The sequence below is a fragment of the Dermacentor variabilis genome, chromosome 11, assembly GCF_050947875.1.
Source record: "Dermacentor variabilis isolate Ectoservices chromosome 11, ASM5094787v1, whole genome shotgun sequence".
In the NCBI taxonomy this organism is placed as follows: domain Eukaryota; kingdom Metazoa; phylum Arthropoda; class Arachnida; order Ixodida; family Ixodidae; genus Dermacentor; species Dermacentor variabilis.
This window is the reverse complement of record NC_134578.1, coordinates 41247115-41265913: the sequence shown is the minus strand read 5'-3', so window position 1 is coordinate 41265913 and position 18799 is coordinate 41247115.

Here is an 18799-nt window from a genome sequence, read left to right as displayed (position 1 = left end):
ATTTCAGTTCTTGCAAACTTCACTAGCTTTAACATACAACACAATGCCGCCGTGCAGTCATGCCGCCTATGTAACGCTACGCGGTAAAGAAGGAGGAAACAATAGAAGTGGCAAGTGGCATTCCCAACTTTCAACCGCGTGCTGCACTGCAGACGAACTTCGTTACTTACGCGTCTAACTATGATGGAGTGGAAAAAAACATTGACGAGACAAAGGAAAGAATGAGAGTAAGAATTTTCGCGCCGAAGCGACGATCCATTTTTGCTACCGGTGCTCCCCCTGATGAGGCTTTGCGGCGAATGATGAGAACCCGTATCGCCAGCATGTTTTCGGCGATATTTGAGACCCTTACCATGCAACAATTCTTCTTCGACATTCCTTGAAGCTTTGGCCACCCCACACATGCGAAGTGTGTTGCCTATTTTTCTGTGAAAATGCGAAGAAGACAGAGAAGCACTGTCAACGACACAACAAACTACGGCACGCGACTGGCTTCTATCCCGTGTGTTCACCGCAAGGCCTCCACAAATGGTGCGTCCATCGGCGCGCACTACGCGTATAGGTGTCCTGCGAAGCACCCACGCCTCTGGGTGGAAATGATGTAGATATTACCGCGCGTACGCCTCAAGGCTATGCCACTGTCACGTGATGAAACTCCCCAACCAGCGTACTCCGCAACCAAGGAGTACGTCGCGCCACGAGCGTACTCCTTGGTTCCTATGCGGCTCTGCCGATGCGGCCTTAAGAGCCGATTCACGCTCGAGCCGCCCATCGCCCCAAGCCGCACCGCACGCATGCGGTCGCGCGAAAGATTGCACGTATCAAACACTTGTGCAAAAATTTCGGTTTACAATGTGTAAGGTATACGCTGTGCACACAGTGTAAACGGTAATTTGTGCACAAGTGCTGGATACGTGCAATTTTTCAAGCGACCGCAAGCGTGCGGTGCGGCTTGCGGCGATGGGCGGCTCGAGCGTAAATCGGCCCTAACAGTGAATTCAGTCGGAAAGCGAGGGAGTGACTAACTAGTGCCATTCCTCCTTACCCTGACTACTGGGCGGTAGCGCTTTCCTTTGTTGCGCGCCCTTTCCGCCGCCTGAGTCACAAGACTTTCTATTTGGGCATGGATTTTACTTTGTTTTAGGCCTGTTTTAGACAATAGAAGGCAAGGATTGCGCAGTCGCCATATGTCGGAAGCACCTTGTTTGTGTACTATGAGTAGAGTGTACTAGAGTACGGTTGAGTGGGACGAGCGGCTGGGGCGGCGCATGCTTTGCAATGAGGCACGCGACGACGACAAATACTGTGGCGGCGCTGCAAGAGAAGTGGGTTGGACCGCATCAAGGTGGCTTCGTTGGAAACTGCTGGCGATACTCGATGGAAGGGTCATTCGTACTACTTCGCACGCTAGTGTATGCATTCATACCACTCAAACGGTATTTATGATTGGAAATGCAATGCTCGTGCAAGGCTACTCGCAGCAGTGGCATTGCACGAGCCACAACTTAAAAAGTTCCCTTTTAAGCAGTTATCCTGTCCGGCCACTTTTCTACCCCGCCCCCTCTGTCTCAACAGCGATCTTTGTGGTGACGCATCGACGCACTGCCCTCCCGGACGCTGAATCATCGACACGTGGTGAAGCTTCGACTGCGTGTACACATCGTGGCCTGCTGACGACATCAAGGAGATGACCACTGAAGGTCGCAGCCCTGAGCACCATACGTTTAAATAAGGAAGCACCAACGCCTACTCTTAACTCGCAGCATTGGCATTGCACGAGCAACAGCTTAAACAGTACCTTATTACTCAGGTATTCATACCAACTCTTCGTTTTCTTTTCTTTTCTTTTTTCCATACCACTGCTGCTTCTGCCACTAATTGTGTTTTCCTCCTGCTTGTGTTCGGGTTTTTATTTCATTCTTATATCATGCCAACTAATGCTGAACTCTCCAAAAAAATTGGAGGATCTAGAGGCTAAAATTAACAGTTTAGCTAAAGACACCTCTGACAAGGTGTTCGGCAGGTTCTTCCTAAAAATAAAGTTAACTCTTACATAAGTGGGGATTTCATTTCGTCATACACTTAAATGCTAGAAATCTTCGCAAACACTTTGATGAGATTGATCATTTCCTTTTATCATTTTCTAGCTCATTCTGATTAATTGCCTTGACTGAAACTTGCTTACCAGACGATGACAAAAATCTTTATTGCTCCCTCAACTACACTTCAGAATATTGTAACAGATTACCTCGCAGTCACGGTGAGGCGGCGATATATACCTCTCCTGATCTTACCTATCGCAGACAACATGATCTACACTTATCCGTCACTAATTGCGAATCAGTCTGAATAGAAATAGTTAATTGTTCTCCCTCTAATGATCACGGGGATTTTCTATTTAATTGCATTTACCGTTCCCCTTCATCATCAGTGAATGACATTTTTTTATAATCTTGATCAAACTTTACATACCGCTTCACTAGAAAATAAAGATGTCATTATAATGGGTGACGTTGATAACTTACTGAATGACACATCACCAGCCGTTACTTCTTACACCTGTCTACTAAAAAGCTACGGATATGAATGCTTAATTGATGTTCCAACACGACAGGTTCCTAATGGCACAGAGACTCTAATTGATCACGCCCTCTCCTTACCAACTTACTACTCCTAACTTACTAACTTCACCAAAGGTGAAAGTTCTTGATATTGACATAACTGATCATTACCCATTGCTTCTACGTTTTATATATAACTCGATTCCTTGTCCTCTTCCACACTCTAAATACATTCTGCACAAAGAGAGTTTTATAACTGCCACTGCTAATATAGACTGGTCAAAAATCAAAGCTTTTGATTATCCTAGGAAAGCGTTTTCTAAATTTCTCATTGTAATTATATCACATATTCATAAATTCGCTTGTAAAAAGAAATGTATAAAATCCATTGCATTCCCTCTCAATCCATAGATCTCTGAAAAGGTATTAGCAGCTTTGCACAAACGCGATAATCTGCATAAAAAACTAAGAACCAGCATTTCAATACCAAATTAATTGCCCGATATAAAAAGTTACGTAACTCTATAAACAGCAAGTTAAAAGTGGCAAAACGATTATGTCTTGAACAAAATACCTTACAAACAGGCAATAACACCAAATTCAAATGGAACATCAACTCCTTTCTGAACAGGAATTCTAGACCCGAACAGGTATAAAAAATTAAATACAATAACTTAGAGTATAACTCCACGATACAAATAGCCAATGCCTTCAGCTCCCATTTTTTTCATAATGGCACACCCTCTCCTTCACAAGTAACTCCTCCCAACTTAATCATCTCCCTCACTAATATTTTTTTTTCTTTTTTCCGCAACGCCAGAAGAAATATATGACGTTATATGCCACCTAAAACGCTGCTCCTGTCACCTAGCTGCTACCATTAAAACTATTGCCCACCTAATTTCTGATATCTTGTCTTGTATTACTAATTCGATATTAAAGACTGGCGTGTTTCCCAACGACTTAAGCACAATAATGTAATTCCTGTTCTAAAAAAGGTGACAGCACATTAATACATAACTACCGCCCTATTTGTATTTAACCTTTTTTTCGGCAAAGTTATGAAGAAATTAATCAAATTGTGTTTAGCCAAGTATCTCACTAAATTTAATATTCACTCTTCGTTCCAATTTGGCTTTCGTAATGGATACTCCACAGATTTGGCACTAATACATCTAACTGACCTATTAAAAAACTAATTAACAATGGTCTATTTGCAGGTTCAGTTTTCATCAATTTAACAAAAGCATTCAACTGCTTAAACAATATTATCCTTATGGCTAATCTTGAGGCCATCGGTCTTCGTGATCCTGAGCTCTCGCTATTAAAAGTTACTTATAAAACAGAGTTCAGGTTGTGTGAGTGTCTAATGTCTATTCCAGACAACAAACCACTAAAATTGGCGTCCATGAAGGATTCATCTTAAGACCACTACTGTTTTTGATTTATGATAATGATCTACTTGACTGTTTGTCGTATACTAAGTGCATTCTGCACGCTGATGACACTACAATATTTGCCTCTGATAAAAACATGTCACTGATCTAGAAAACGTATCTAGAAAAACAATACTGATCTAGAAAACTTTTAAGTTGGTGTAATGCTAATCTATTATCTATTAAAGCCACCAAGGCTAAAATTGATGTAATTTCCTCATATCAACAACATTCGGCCTCCTTCCCTTCTTTAACTTTTGGCTCACACTCTATTTCTCCGAGTCCATTCTAATCTCTCCTTGCGATTTCTGTAGACTGCAGCTTGAAATATAAAGATCATATTTCTCACATAAAAAAGAAAATAGGATACAGTATTCGCGCTCTAATTAAAACTCGTTCCTAGCTTACACATAATACATTAATCTCGCTACGTCATAATTTGCTGTGGTAACACTTATAACACTCACTTGGCATCCCTCTAGGTAGTCCAGAACCAATCCAAAAGAATTATTACAAGCAGTTCATGCTTTGCAAATTTAAAATCACTACTACATGAAAACATCCGAGCCATTTCAGAACTCAGCAAATATAATCCAGGGATTTTACTGTACAAATATACGATTAAGGAACTACCATCTACCTGCTTCTCACGTTGTGACCTGATAGCTCATTGTCACATTAGGTTTGCACTCAATAACAATTTCCGTCTACCTAAAGTGCGAACTAACTATGGTAAACAGACTGCGGAATTTTCCTCGATATCGCTCGACCACCTATAACCAAAAATGCAAAAAAATTATACCAATTTAAAAGAGAACTAAAAGCATGCATAATATATACTTACTGATATTGTCCATTCTATTTCTAATTTTATTCAGTTTTTTTATTGTCCTGCTGTAACAAGTGTTCTTATTACTCATATGCCATAAACATGTTTTGATATTACTCTTAGCTCTCATCTGTGCTACTGTTGCTTTAAACATTGTATACCATCTTAAGTGTCTTTAACAGGAAGTCCCGATACAGTCTTAGACTATGAGACCTCCTTATTTATACTACTCACATGTAATTTTTCTGTAGGTTTACCAATATATAAATGAAATTGAAATTGCAATAGGACATATATTTATGCCTTTGGAATAGATGCATTTCTTTCTCTTCTTTATTTCATATTTTTTAAAGGACACTCGGTGATTGCGCGTGCATTCTTGTTGGAGTGTCGGCATTGATTCTGCTACGTTATTGTACGGTTCCCTTTGGAGAACAAATATTTTTCTTTATTTTTAAGCAGCGTGTATCTCTCGTGTGATTGCGCACATAGTTTTCCAACGGTAGGTCTTGCGAAAAGCCGAGGGAAAACATATGAAACTTCCTGCTTGCCGTTTCAAATAAATAAAACGTGTCTGCCCCACCCGGTGCCCTGTACTCATATTTCCGCAAGGTGTTCTTATAGAAAAAAAAAACTGCAGAGCGACATTTAATTCATGTCTGCGCTTTCCTCGCATAACAGAATGCGGAGTGATTGATTAGTACGGGTTATTTTATTGCGGTAGCACCTCGGGTGCCGAAAACAGTTGTATGTAGCCATTTATAAATACTAATCTTTTCCAGTAAGCATTGCCAATTTTTGTCCGGTCCATGCTTAACAACAACAACGAAAAATAAAAAGGTCGCACGGTAGCCTAATTAATGGCCGCATAGTGGATATAGCGTTGTGCTGCTAAGCGCGAGCTCACATATTCAAAGCAGGCGGCGGAATTCGATGGTAACGAAATAAAAAAAACCACACGTGTAGTTTTGTTTAGGTGCACGTTAAAGAACCCTAGTCGATGAGAGCTGAACAGGGTGCTACAGTAATATCGCCAGACGTAAAACGCCAGAATTCTTTTATTAAAGAAATAAATAAAGAGGTGGCTACGTCATTCGGCTTTTTTCGTGGGTGTGAACGAGAGAAATTTTTTTGGAGTCTGATTTCTGAGAAAAACATGTTGCGCTAATCTTATATTTAATACCTTAATTTAATGCCGTCCCCAACTGTACGTCCGCTCAACTAGGAATATTCTATATTATAAACGGCTGCTTTCAGTTTCCCGGTGCAGTATCATAAGGACGATAAAGAAGCAATTAAAGGAACGGCATGCCTCACACACACGTGGGATATGTGTAGATCTGCTGTGTTCGTTGAAGAAGGTAAGTGTGCTACAACATTGGGCACCCAAATTGATTGGGTTGCAGACAAGCTGATACTGTCAAAAAATATTGTCCTTACTTCAATGAAGCTAGCAGGTTTACAGGCTTCCGCAAAACGGCGCGTCTATATTGAATGACCACTTGGAACATGTTCTGCAGAACCGATTAGCACACGTGCGTTAATTCTCTTAGAAACTGGTGCGCCTCTGCGCAATTAACAGCTATGACTCTCCAGCAGCACAATCGTTCGGATTAAAAGTCCTGCACTCGCATCGGCCCCCCACCTTCGAGACTTGAAAAGTTATGTGATGCATTACTTTCAAACGTAGGAAACGGCTATTCTGTAAACTTTAATAGTGAATTCTGAAGTCGAATGCGATCTGCATAGCAAATACCATTCAATGAAACTGGATGTTTCAACTTCATTTCTCTTGATGGCACGTTGAAGGACACCTCCTGTCAAGCTACAGAGATTTCATTGGTTAAGACTTCCCGGTTCCCCCGATTCAGTGTGTGCACATGGGCAATATGTTTTGCCGAACGCTTGTTCAGAAGAGTGTCCAACAATTTTCCTTGAGTTCTTTTCTGGGAGGGTCGAATTGTTCACCTGGAGCTGGTGCATGTTTTAAACAAAACACGCTTACTCCGGTCCGGAGTTTGCACTTTTTCGATCAGGGCACTTAGATTGTCTTACATTCTTTGTCTTTCAAACACACACACACGTATATATATATATATATATATATATATATATATATATATATATATACACACCCTTAGATTTACCAAGAAGTACATTGGTCACCTGCATCTCTTCGCGCCACCGTAGTCAATAGACCTGGTGCATTACACTATAATATTGTTTTCATTGACAACTGCCCCGATCGATATTTCACTACCACAAACAGCCCATAAAAGGACACAATATCCATAAATATTTTTTCGTAGCTCCATGTTGCAGAATGGCAGCGTCTGCGGCAAAATTTACGTGTTACGTTAAGGAAACAGTGTTAAAGATAGCAGTTGACTTGGCTAAAACTACAATTGGTATCGGCCGACGAGAGTCGCGGGCGCACCAAAGCAAGTAAAACCAAGAAAAAAAGTTTGCTGCACAGACTTTCTGCGAGAGAAACTGGGTGTCCGCCTGCGTACGCGCCACGAACGTGCGCTCGCTAGCAGACGACGCACTTGACAACGTCAGAAAAATTGGAGACGTCATGTTGTATAACTCATTCGTCAAATATGTAGACGCAGTAAAAACGTGTCAATATAAATGTTCAGTTGAAATAAACCGCCATTATAAGAGCGTACGCGTGCAATCGGCCTCGGCGTCCACAGCGAAAGTGCGTTGTATATGCTGTGGAGAGCGTCTCCGCTCCAATCCATTTCGCTCGCAGCGCCCTCACACATATTTTCCACACGCGGCGCCTCAGCGGGAGAGCGCCGTCCGGCCAACTCGATCCATTCAAGTGTCGTGCTAGGAGCGTTAACGCTAGCTTGCGAAATCGGCCAAAGCAGACTCTTTATCTTTTGCGGCCGAGTACGCATGCAACTGCCGTTTCGCGTTCTGTGCCGGCTTGCGGGTTTAGCTATCTGAATGCATTTGCCCTGCGTGAAAGCGCTGCGATGAAGTCGAGGTTTCGCCGATACACGCGAAAGGGCGATGCACTTGCGTGTGTGTGACACTGTGTAGCACCTACTGATTCTAAACTCGATGCGCTTGCGCTGCTCGAAAGTGCATACGTGCATACCAGCGTGCACCTAATCGAACTGCCGTGCATCGAGATTGTGCAGCACCATAATTTAATCATCTTCGCACCGCGACTACCGAATGTAAGGCGCGTGGCATATTTGGCTGATAACGCAAGCATCGTGCAAAAATGTGCGCCAGCATCGTGAAGCATCTAAAACTATTCTCGTCCTTTTGTCGCGACACTGGCATCTCTGCACGCACAGAAACTGGTTCTGCACCTCTACGACTAACTGGTACTGCTGGCTCCCAAGCGCACACGTCACAATGAACCTGCACATTTGCAAAGACAATGTTTGCAAGGAAGAAACTTACACAGAGAAATGGTTCCCCTCAATGAGGCGCTGACAAATGTTGGCATTTCGCACTGCAACACGAGTGTAAAGCGCCTTGGTACTCCTTCGTGTGAATGTGCCGTTTATTGCAGCCGCCGGATGTTTGAAGCACCTGTTGACATCATCATCATCACCCTGGTTAGGCCCACAGCAGGGCAAAGGCCTCTCGCATACTTCTCCAACAACCCCGGTCATGTACTAATTGTGGCCATGTCGTTCCTGCAAACTTCTTAATCTCATCCGTCCACCTAACTTTCTGCCGCCCCCTGCTAAGCTTCCCTTCCCTTAGAATCCAGTCCGTAACCCTTAATTACCATCGGTTATCTTCCCTCCTCATTACATGTCCTGCCCATGCCCATTTCTTTTCTTGATTTCAAATAAGGTGTCATTACCTCGCATTTGTTCCCTCACCCAGTCTGCACTTTTCTTATCCCTTAACGTTACACCCGTCATTCTTCTTTCCATTGCTCGTTGCGTCATCCTCAATTTGAGTAGAACCCTTTTCGTAAGCCTCCAGGTTTCTGCCCCGCAGGTGAGTACTGGTAAGACAGAGCTATTATACACATTTCTCTTGAGGGATAATGGCAACCTGCTGTTCATTATCTGAAAATGCCTGGGAAACGCACCGCAGCCCATTCTTATTCTTCTGATTATTTCCGTCTCATGTTCCGGATCCGCCGTCACAAGTAGATGTATTCCCTCACCACTTCCAGTGCCTCGCTACCTATTGTAAATTGCTGTGCTCTTCGAAGACTGTTAAACATTACTTTAGTTTTCTGCAAATTAATTTTAGACCCACTTTTCTGCTTTGCCTCTCCAGGTAAGTGAGCATGGATTGCAATTGGTCCCCATAGTTACTAAGCAAGGCAATATCATCAGCAAATCGCAAGTTACTAAGGTATTCTCCATTAAATTTTATCCCCAATTCTTCCCAATCCAGGTCTCTGAATACCTCCTGTAAACACGCTGTGAATAGCATTGGAGAGATCGTATCTCCCTGCCTGACGCCTTTCTTATTGGGATATTGTTGCTTTCTTTATGGAGGACTACTGTGGCTGTGGAGCCGCTATAGGTATCTTTCAGTATCTTTACATACGGCTCGTCTACACCCTCATTCCGTAATGCCTCCATGACTGCTGAGATTTCGACAGAATCAAACGCTTTCTCGTAATCAATGAAAGCTATATATAAGGGTTGGTTATATTCCGCACATTTCTCTATCACCTGATTGATAGTGTGAATATGGTCGATTGTTTAGTAGCCTTTACGGAATCCTGCCTGGTCCTTTACTTGACAGAAGTCTAAGATGTTCCTGATTCTATTTGCGATTACGTTAGTAAATATCTTGTAGGTAACTGACAGTAAGCTGATCGGTCTATAATTTTGCAAGTCTTTAGCGTCCCCTTTCTTATGGATTAGGATTATGTTAGCGTTCTTCCAAGATTCCGCTACGCTCGAGGTCATGAGGCATTGCGCATACAGGGTGGCCAGTTTCTCTAGAACAATCTGCCCACCATCCTTCAACAAATCTGCTGTTACCTGATCCTCCCCAGCTGCCTTCCCTTTTTGCATAGCTCCCAAGGCTTTCTTTACTTCTTCCGGCGATACCTGTGGGATTTCGAATTCATCTACACTATTATCTTTTCCATTATCGTCGTGGGTGCCACTGGTACTGTATAAATCTCTATAGAACTCCTCAGCCACTTGAACTATCTCATCCAAATTAGTAACGATATTTCCGGCTTTGTCTAATAACGCATACATCTGATTCTTGCCAATTCCTAGTTTCTTCTTCACTGCTTTTAGGCTTCCTCCATTCCTGAGAGCATGTTCAATTCTATCCATATTATACTTCCTTATGTCGGCTGTCTTACGCTTGTTGATTAACTTCGAAAGTTCTGCCAGTTCTATTATAGCTGTAGGGTTAGAGGCTGTCATACATTGGCGTTTCTTTATCAGATCTTTCGTCTCCTGCGATAGTTTACCGGTATCCTGCCTAACGGAGTTACCACCGACTTCCATTGGACACTCCTTAATGATGCGCGCCAGATTGTCGTTCATTGCTTCAACACTGAGGCCCTCTTCCTGAGTTAAAGCCGAATACGTGTTCTGCAGCTTGATCTGGAATTCCTCTATTTTCCCTCTTACCGGTAACTCATTGATCGGCTTCTTATGTACCAGTTTCTTCCGTTCCCTCCTCAGGTCTTGGCTAATTCGAGTTCTTACCATCCTATGGTCACTGCAGCGCACCTTGCTGAGCACATGCGCATCTTGTATGATGCCACGGTTAGCACAGAGTATGAAGTCTATTTCAATTCTAATCTCGCCGTTCGGGCTCCTCCACGTCCACTGTCGGTTATACAGCTTGCGGAAGAAAGTATTCATTATCCGCATATTAATCTGTTCCGCAAACTAGTGCCTATGCCATATTCCCCCACTGCCTTGTCTCCAACCAGTTCTTGCCTACCTTGGCATTCAAGTCGCCCATTAGTATTGTGTATTTTGTTTTCACTCTACCCGTCGTCGATTCCACGTCTTCATAGAAGCTTTCGACTTCCTGGTCATCATGACTGGATGTAGGGGCGTAGACATGTACAACCTATATTTTGTACCTCTTGTTAAGTTTCACAACAAAACCTGCCGCCCTCCCGTTAATGCTATAGAATTCCTGTATGTTACCAGCTATATTCTTATTAATCAGGAATACGACTTCTAGTTCTCGTGTCTCCGCTAAGCCCCGGTAGCACAGGACGTACCCGCTTTTTAGCACTGTATATGCTTCTTCTGGCCTCCTAACTTCACTGAGCCCTATTATGTCCCATTTACAGCCCTCTAATTCCTTCAATAGCACTGCTAGACACGCCTCACAAGATAACGTTCTAGCGTTAACCGTTGCCAGCTTCATATTGAACCTGGCAACCTGTTGACGAATCCGTCTCAGAACTGATCAACCCGTCTTCGAGAAAATTTGCAATGTGTTCCTTACACGACTATACATACACGAGCGCAGACTACCAACAACTATACGAAGTTGTATATATATATATATATATAATGTACACATCAAGAGAGGGTGTACACATGCTTCTGGTGCCTGACAGTATTCACAATTTGGGCTAGTATCATTGTGAACTATCAGATGTCTAGAACGCTTGCTGAATGCAATACGAAGGCTAATATTTTGCATTTAACCCCTTGTACACTGCTGAAAGACAGCAACTGATCCCTTCTATTGCAAACGTGCATAAGACGCCGCTATCAGACGAGTTTCCTTAAGGCCTTTGGCGTAATGCAAACTGCGCCGCCCTGATAACAATTGGCGCTACAACCTCTCCACAAGCCACTGGGCTGGACGCACGGCTTCAGGGTTGTCGCAACGTTGTGCGGTGCTACATATGCACCTCCTCCTGATATCATAATCAATTAGCCCCTTTTGTCCCCGTGCCTTTTCTCCAGTCTAGAGTGGCCAGCCCGAGCAAGTTATAGCTCCAGGAAGACCTCTCCGCCTTTACATAAATAAATATATATCTCTCAGGGTGCAAAAACGCGGAACCTTCATGACTCAATAAGAGTAATTAAAAATAATTAATTTTCCGTTCATCCGAACATGTGCTTAGTTTCAGCTTAATTTAGTTTCTTGCGATACAAGTCATTATATGTCAGCTTAGTTTCTTGCGATGCCAGTCATTATATCTATCTATCTATCTATCTATCTATCTATCTATCTATCTATCTATCTATCTATCTATCTATCTATCTATCTATCTATCTATCTATCTATCTATCTATCTATCTACACACACACACACACACACACACACACACACACACTGGACGGTCGTTCAGACTAACTCGGTTAAGCCAAATTCACACATGTAACGATCAACATGGAAACGTTTGTTTTGTTTCCCATAGACTCGAAGAAAACGAAAAAAATCCGCTTAAGACGAACCGCCTCAGACACGCTATTCGGTTAAGAAGAACATTAGGAGTGACCGCCACCGTCACCAAACCTGGAGGTTAGGGTACCCCGAAGCACCATGCCCGGGGCCACTTTCACTCGCACACACAGCGTACGGCGCGCGAGGACAATGTTATCACAAGACGTACCCAGTAATTCCATATCGCAAACGAAACCTGTAACAATTGCCACCGGGTTACCACGGTGACTGTCGTCAAAATAACGACCCAGCTATCCGTTCCCTACAAAGAATTTACTAAGGTAATTGGAAATATAATCAGGAACACATTTCCGTCAACCAAAGGACCAGGCAGGATTCCGTAAAGGCTACTCAACAATAGACCATATTCACACTACCATCAGGTGATGCGGTATATAACCAACCCTTATATATAGCTTTCATTTATTCAGTCGAAACCTCAGCAGTCATGGAGGTATTGCGTAATCAGGGTGTAGACGAGCCGTATGTAAAAATACTGAAAGATATATATAGCAGCTCCCCAGCCACCGTAGCCCTCCATAAAGAAAGCAACAAAATCCCAGTAAAGAAAGGTGTCAGGCAGGGAGATACGATCTCTCCAATGCTATTCACAGCTTGTTTACAGGAGGTATTCAGAGACCTGGATTGGGAAGAATTGGAGATAAAGGTTAATGGAGAATACCTTAATAACTTGAGATTCGCTGATGATATTGCCTTGCTTAGTAACTCAGGGGACCAATTGCAATCCATGCTCACTTACCTCGAGAGGCAAAGCAGAAGAGTGGGTCTAACAATTAATTTGCAGAAAACTAAAGTAATGTTTAACAGTCTCGGAAGAGAACAGCAAATTACCATAGGTAGCGAGGCACTGGAAGTGGTAAGGGAATACATCTATTTAGGGCAGGTAGTGGCGGCGGATCCGGAACATGAGACGGAAATAATCAGAAGAATAAGAATAAGCTGGGGTGCGTTTGCCCGACATCCTCAGATTATGAACAGCAGGTGGCCATTATCCCTCAAGAGAAAAGTATATAGCAGCTGCGTCTTGCCAGTACTCACGTACGGGGCAGAAACCTGGAGGCTTACGAAAAGGGTTCTACTTAAATTGAGGACGACGCAACGAGCTATGGAAAGAAGAGCGATGGGTGTAACGTTAAAGGATAAGAAAAGAGCGGATTCGGTGAGGGAACAAACGCGAGTTAATGATATCTTAGTTGAAATCAAGAAAACGAAATGGGCATGGGCAGGACATGTAATGAGGAGGGAAGATAACCGATGGTCATTAAGGGTTACGGACTAGATTCCAAGGGAAGGGAAGCGTAGCAGGGGCCGGCAGAAAGTTAGGTGGGCGGATGAGATTAAGAAGTTTGCAGGGACAACATGGCCACAATTAGTACATGACCGGGGTAGTTGGAGAAGTATGGGAGAGGCCTTTGCCCTGCAGTGGGCGAAACCAGGCAGATGATGATGATGTTTGAAAGTATCACGAAGCGCGATTTTGCCTGCGTATTGAAGTTGACAACGGCTCGATTCCTAGCTTTTCAAGTTGAAGGCTCGTACGCAGAATGAACGTGCCATAAACGCGATTGGCACATGGTCATGCGCTACATGTGCATGATCAGTACCACCGCAATGAGCACTATCTGCTGTCTGGAATGCAAGAAATGTTCCGTGCTGAAGACACGCCGTATTCTTGCACAAACTGCTTTTACTTACATATATATAATAAATGCGAACTGTGTGTATTAAAGTGGACGCGCTTTATTAAGCGAGCACGACGCCATTGTGCAGTGTCTCATGCAAGGTAAGGTATGCCAGGCAGTGGTTACAAGCAAGTGAGATGGACTGTATGCTTGTATGCCTAATTATCTCGAGGCAAAGATTGAATCAGGATTTCGGTATCGTGTACAACAGTTGAGTACTTCTACCTTCGTTATATATGTTATATCAGTTGCACCCCTATACACAGTTTAAAAAGCAACAATTTTCTCGTAGCACCTGAACTGTGCATTAGCAAGAATGTCCACTTCATGTGTGTACGCAATATGAAAGCATGCTCCAGATTCATGCAGATACATTCATGCAGACTAAAACACAGGACATATTTTTCAAAGGAGAATTATTTATTTGCAATAAAACAACGGGCGCAGTATAGTTTCACTGTAGGTTTTTAACACAGAATGAGTACTTAAATACCAAGCTCACCCAGTAAAAAGTCAAACAGAGGCTGCAGCAGGAAATACAGAAGGATATAGGCAGTGTTCAAGCCTGCAGCTTTTAAAAGGTGAAACAAGCATAATGCATGGACCAACCATTGTGACCATTGTGACCAACGATAGATGGGCCTCTCAGTTCGTTGCTTTCTCGTTCATTGAAAAAAGTATTGTTTAGAACCAAAATTATGTAAATTGGCAGATAAGTAGAATATCAGGAACAAGACGCACATACATCCCATACTTAGTTTAAGGTCACATTTTTATGATAGGTTATCTAATGAGGAACTCGCAGCTAGTGAAAAGGTAGCTATCTAAGGCTAGCATGAAAATAGAAAGAATCATAGTGCTGCAAGAAAATGAACGAATTTGAATTGAGGAAGTATTATGGGAGCCAAACACCATAATTTTTCTTGTCCTGCGGAGCACACTCCGTATTTAGTTCTTAATGTATGCCTGGTCAATAAGAGAAATAAGAAGCCTTTTCAAATATGTATTTCATATTGACATAATTGCTTCGTCATTACAAGTAGGTCCGGTACCCTTCCTATATGTTCAGAATTAATTGTCCTGATGACTCCTGGATCTCTAGTCGATCGTCATACCTGGAAGAAAAAAGAACTTCCACTTAATGTTACACAATTCCTGAAACTGTTTCACTTCGGCCTTGTTGTGGCTTTGTTTGGTTGAATGGTCGTTCAAGGCCAATATACTAGTGATCTTGCACTAAACAGGTCTCAATGCTAACCTTAAACTTCTGAGGCTGTCACAGAACGATCCGAGATCTCCAATGTGGCCGCCTTCATTGTGGTGCGGCTAGAAAGCGAAACTCAACTGCACTTAGTCGGATGCTGTTCGGGGAGAGAACAAGTGTCGGGACTGTGCTCAACACCCTTTCGTTGCCCTGCTACGTGACATGCGACTGTTGCTAGAGTGCGCTGCATCGCACTGATGTGCACACATTCTTTTCCTTTTATTTTAAGTCTCGGCGATCCTGTTCCCTTCCCTTCCTTATATACCCTTTCCCCAGCCCGGAGTAGTTCGCTTGTATTTACGCTGGCTAACCTGCTTATCTTTCTATCTTTCTGGCCGCTTCCTCCAAGAGCATGTGTCTGCAAAATTGCTCTGATGCGAAAGGACCGAAGACGACGACGGTCAATCTGCTTAAGCCAGCCTAGTCAATCTAGTCAAACGTGACATGGCTGCTAACATCTGTTTGCAGCACGTTTTCAAGTCCTGCCCGCATCAAGCTGTGCAGAGTTGCCTTACGCAGATTGAACCACTAATGGAGGCCGGCTACCCACAAATTGGCCAGTTTCCGTAGCATAAAAAATCCCGAAGTAGTTGTGAAGTCGCCTACTGGCCCATCGTGACCTCGTGGAATAGAAAAGGTAGCCGTCACACCTTACACACACCGCATGTGGCATAATTTGAAGAAGATTGCCGAGCGAGCTAATGTAAAGGTGGCGTTTTCTTTCAAGGATCTTCAGAATGATCAACCCTGTTTTTTGCAAGGCACCAGCCTGTGTCACAAATGAAATTATATGCTTGTAGGGCAGGAGTCGTTTAAGAAATTCCTTTAGCATGTCGTAGAAAGCAAGCGGGGCAAACCGAGCAATGCGTGAATGATACACCGAGTCAACATCAAAACAACGTTAGAAATGGGAGAGAAGGCCGCCTGGCAATTCATTGTAGAGATTGCAAATGTAAGCCAAATCTTCACGCCTGCAGGAGCCTTGACAAAAGGGTTAGATTAGTTATTGAGGCCAAGAGGATCATTGAAGCAGGTGGTACGTGCATGAGTAATGCATCAACCTAATTATCGCAAGAAGAATTGCTTTACCTGAATGCGAATGTGCGCAGATGAACTGTGATTAGTTGTCCTTGTATAAAATAGTGACCTTATTCCTGATTCAGCATTGTTGGAAGTAAATAAGGCGCCCGGTGTGTGCGTTTATCTGTTTTTCGCTATCTTCTCGCCTTTCACACCAGATCATGCCTAAGCAACACGCCAAGTTTTCCACCTTAACATTATAAAGCTAGTTGGCGATAAGTTATTACAGAACGCAGAGCATTCTATATCACACACTTCACATGTATCGTCGGCCAAAAGAGTAAACGAACCACGACGTTTGTGGCCGCAGCGACCGGGCTGCTGATATCTCGCTCAGCGCGCTAACGGCGAGAGAGCGCCGAGTGAGGCCAGACTTCGCCCTCACTCTTACGCTGGGCCTTGTCATGCCTGATAAATTTCTAGGGCACCTTTCGGTTGCTCTGCTGCTGACGGTCGCGACAAAGGGGACAGCATAGAGAAAGGGATAGAACAAGAGCGGACACTCGGCGAAAATTGGAAACAGGAAACACGTCACGCTATAGTATTAACATCGATGAATTGGGGCCGCGAGCATCGAAAAAAATAAGAATGTGCAATGAGATTAACAGAATTTTTTTTATTTTTTTATTCTTTCCCGGAAAGATTAAAAATATTTGCGTATAAATAAAGTAAACTTTGCGACTTACTTCCGTTGCCTAGCGAAAGGCGTACCGGCGAATGACGAGCCAGATGTTTGCGTCATTCGTCAGACACACCGCCGAAGCGAGAGAGGCAGGCCGCGCATCTGAGCGTTGGACTGTTCGGGTACCCGCCTGGCTGTTTTTCTATTTTGGGATTTAGCCTGGTTTGGTGGCATCCCGGCGAATTATTGCGTTCATTCGGAACTTCGACATGGCAGCACTGCACCATTGGACTACGGCAAGGTGAGAAACTTTGTTGGACAGTCTGCGACGCACTTCAAGCAATTAGGCTTACTGCCCGGCACCTAGGCTAGACTTGTGATGCAGTTAACGAAAAACAGCGTGGCCGTCGTGGAGCAGTTAATTTGAATTAAAGAATCGTACTGGGAGGTGTTTGCGACGCTTCCTATAAGCCCCAATATTATTTTAACTAATTTCGGTAGTTTTTGGGCACGCTAGTCGCACAGGGTGCTGTGACGCTGTTTCGCGTGTACTGAATTTTACTGCGACAAGTTTTGGCGTTTTCTGTGACTGCCAACATTATTGAAACTAATTTCATTACTTTTTGGGCTACCTTTCGAGCGCAGTGGGCGCGGTTGGCGCTGTGACTCGGTTAGCGAAAATCAGCTCGGCCGTGGTGCGCGGTTTCGCGTATTAATGCACTGACAAGTTCATGGCGCTTTTCTTTCTCTGACGTCCAACATTGTTGAAAATTATTTTCGATACTTTTATTTTATGAGGCCCGCTCGCCGCGCGTGTTGTGACGCAGCGAAAAGCAGCTCGGCCGTGGTGACAGTTAGTTTGGCGTGTACTGAATCTTACTGCGACAAGTTTGCGGGAATTTTTGTCCCCGCCACAATTTAAGCCTTCTTTCGGTAACCACGCTTGTCGAAAACGGGACGAGCAATCGTCAAGAGTGATAAGGTGATAACGCGGGAGTGCGTTGCTTCCGCCTGCAGAACGCACAAGAGATAAGCCAAGGAGCTCAAACGCCAGGAACTAGTAACTCGAAAATTCTGTCTTCTGAACGGCATCCACGCATTTGTCTTGAGCGCGAGTAGAAGCAATTCTGCGAGCGTCCAGCATGCTCTGGTTGAGAGCCTGTGTTGTGGCCACCTCTGTGTATTCGTAACCTACTATCGCGTCGGTTGTAGCCAAGTTCCCGAAACGCGCCGTAGACCACGCATTTGTGCTATTAAAGTGCAGGAAGTAAGTCTTGGGAAGAGGGGAATGGTTGGAATGAGAATGTGTTTGTGGTATGTACAGTATTGCTTGGGATGAGTCGGGTATTTTCTACGCCGTGTGTGTAAATACGAACTGCTTTTGTTTGTACTGCCGCCCATTCACCACTTTCGCACGCTTCGCCTCTACAGGCATTATTCTTGCATGTTAATACCAAAATAACACTTTGCTTGTAATTTTTTTCAGCTCAGGTCGTCTGGTGGAGCTTCCTGCGGAAACTACTGCTGCTTACATGGTGCCACAACGTTGGATGAATGCACAAAAAGCCCGCGACGAGCATTTATAAAGAATAAACATTTCCTCATTTCACAAGGTGTCTTGAGTCTTTATGAAATTGCACGTGGCACATATTCAATGGAGGCTTGTGAAAATCATTCGCAATCAATTTTACTTATTAATAAAATTATTTGCAAATAAATATTTAATAAAGAAATGTATTAATAAAAATTTGCTGCAAATGCAAAAAAAGAAAAGGAGAAAAAAAAACAACGGAGCCGGCGTGACGCGCACCAGCTAGTATTCAAAACGCGCGCGCCAAAACAGCAGCCGGTAGTGTGCTTCAGGTATCAACGCCCACGGCTTGGTGCGCTGCAGTTAATTCGGCCGCTGGGCTCTAT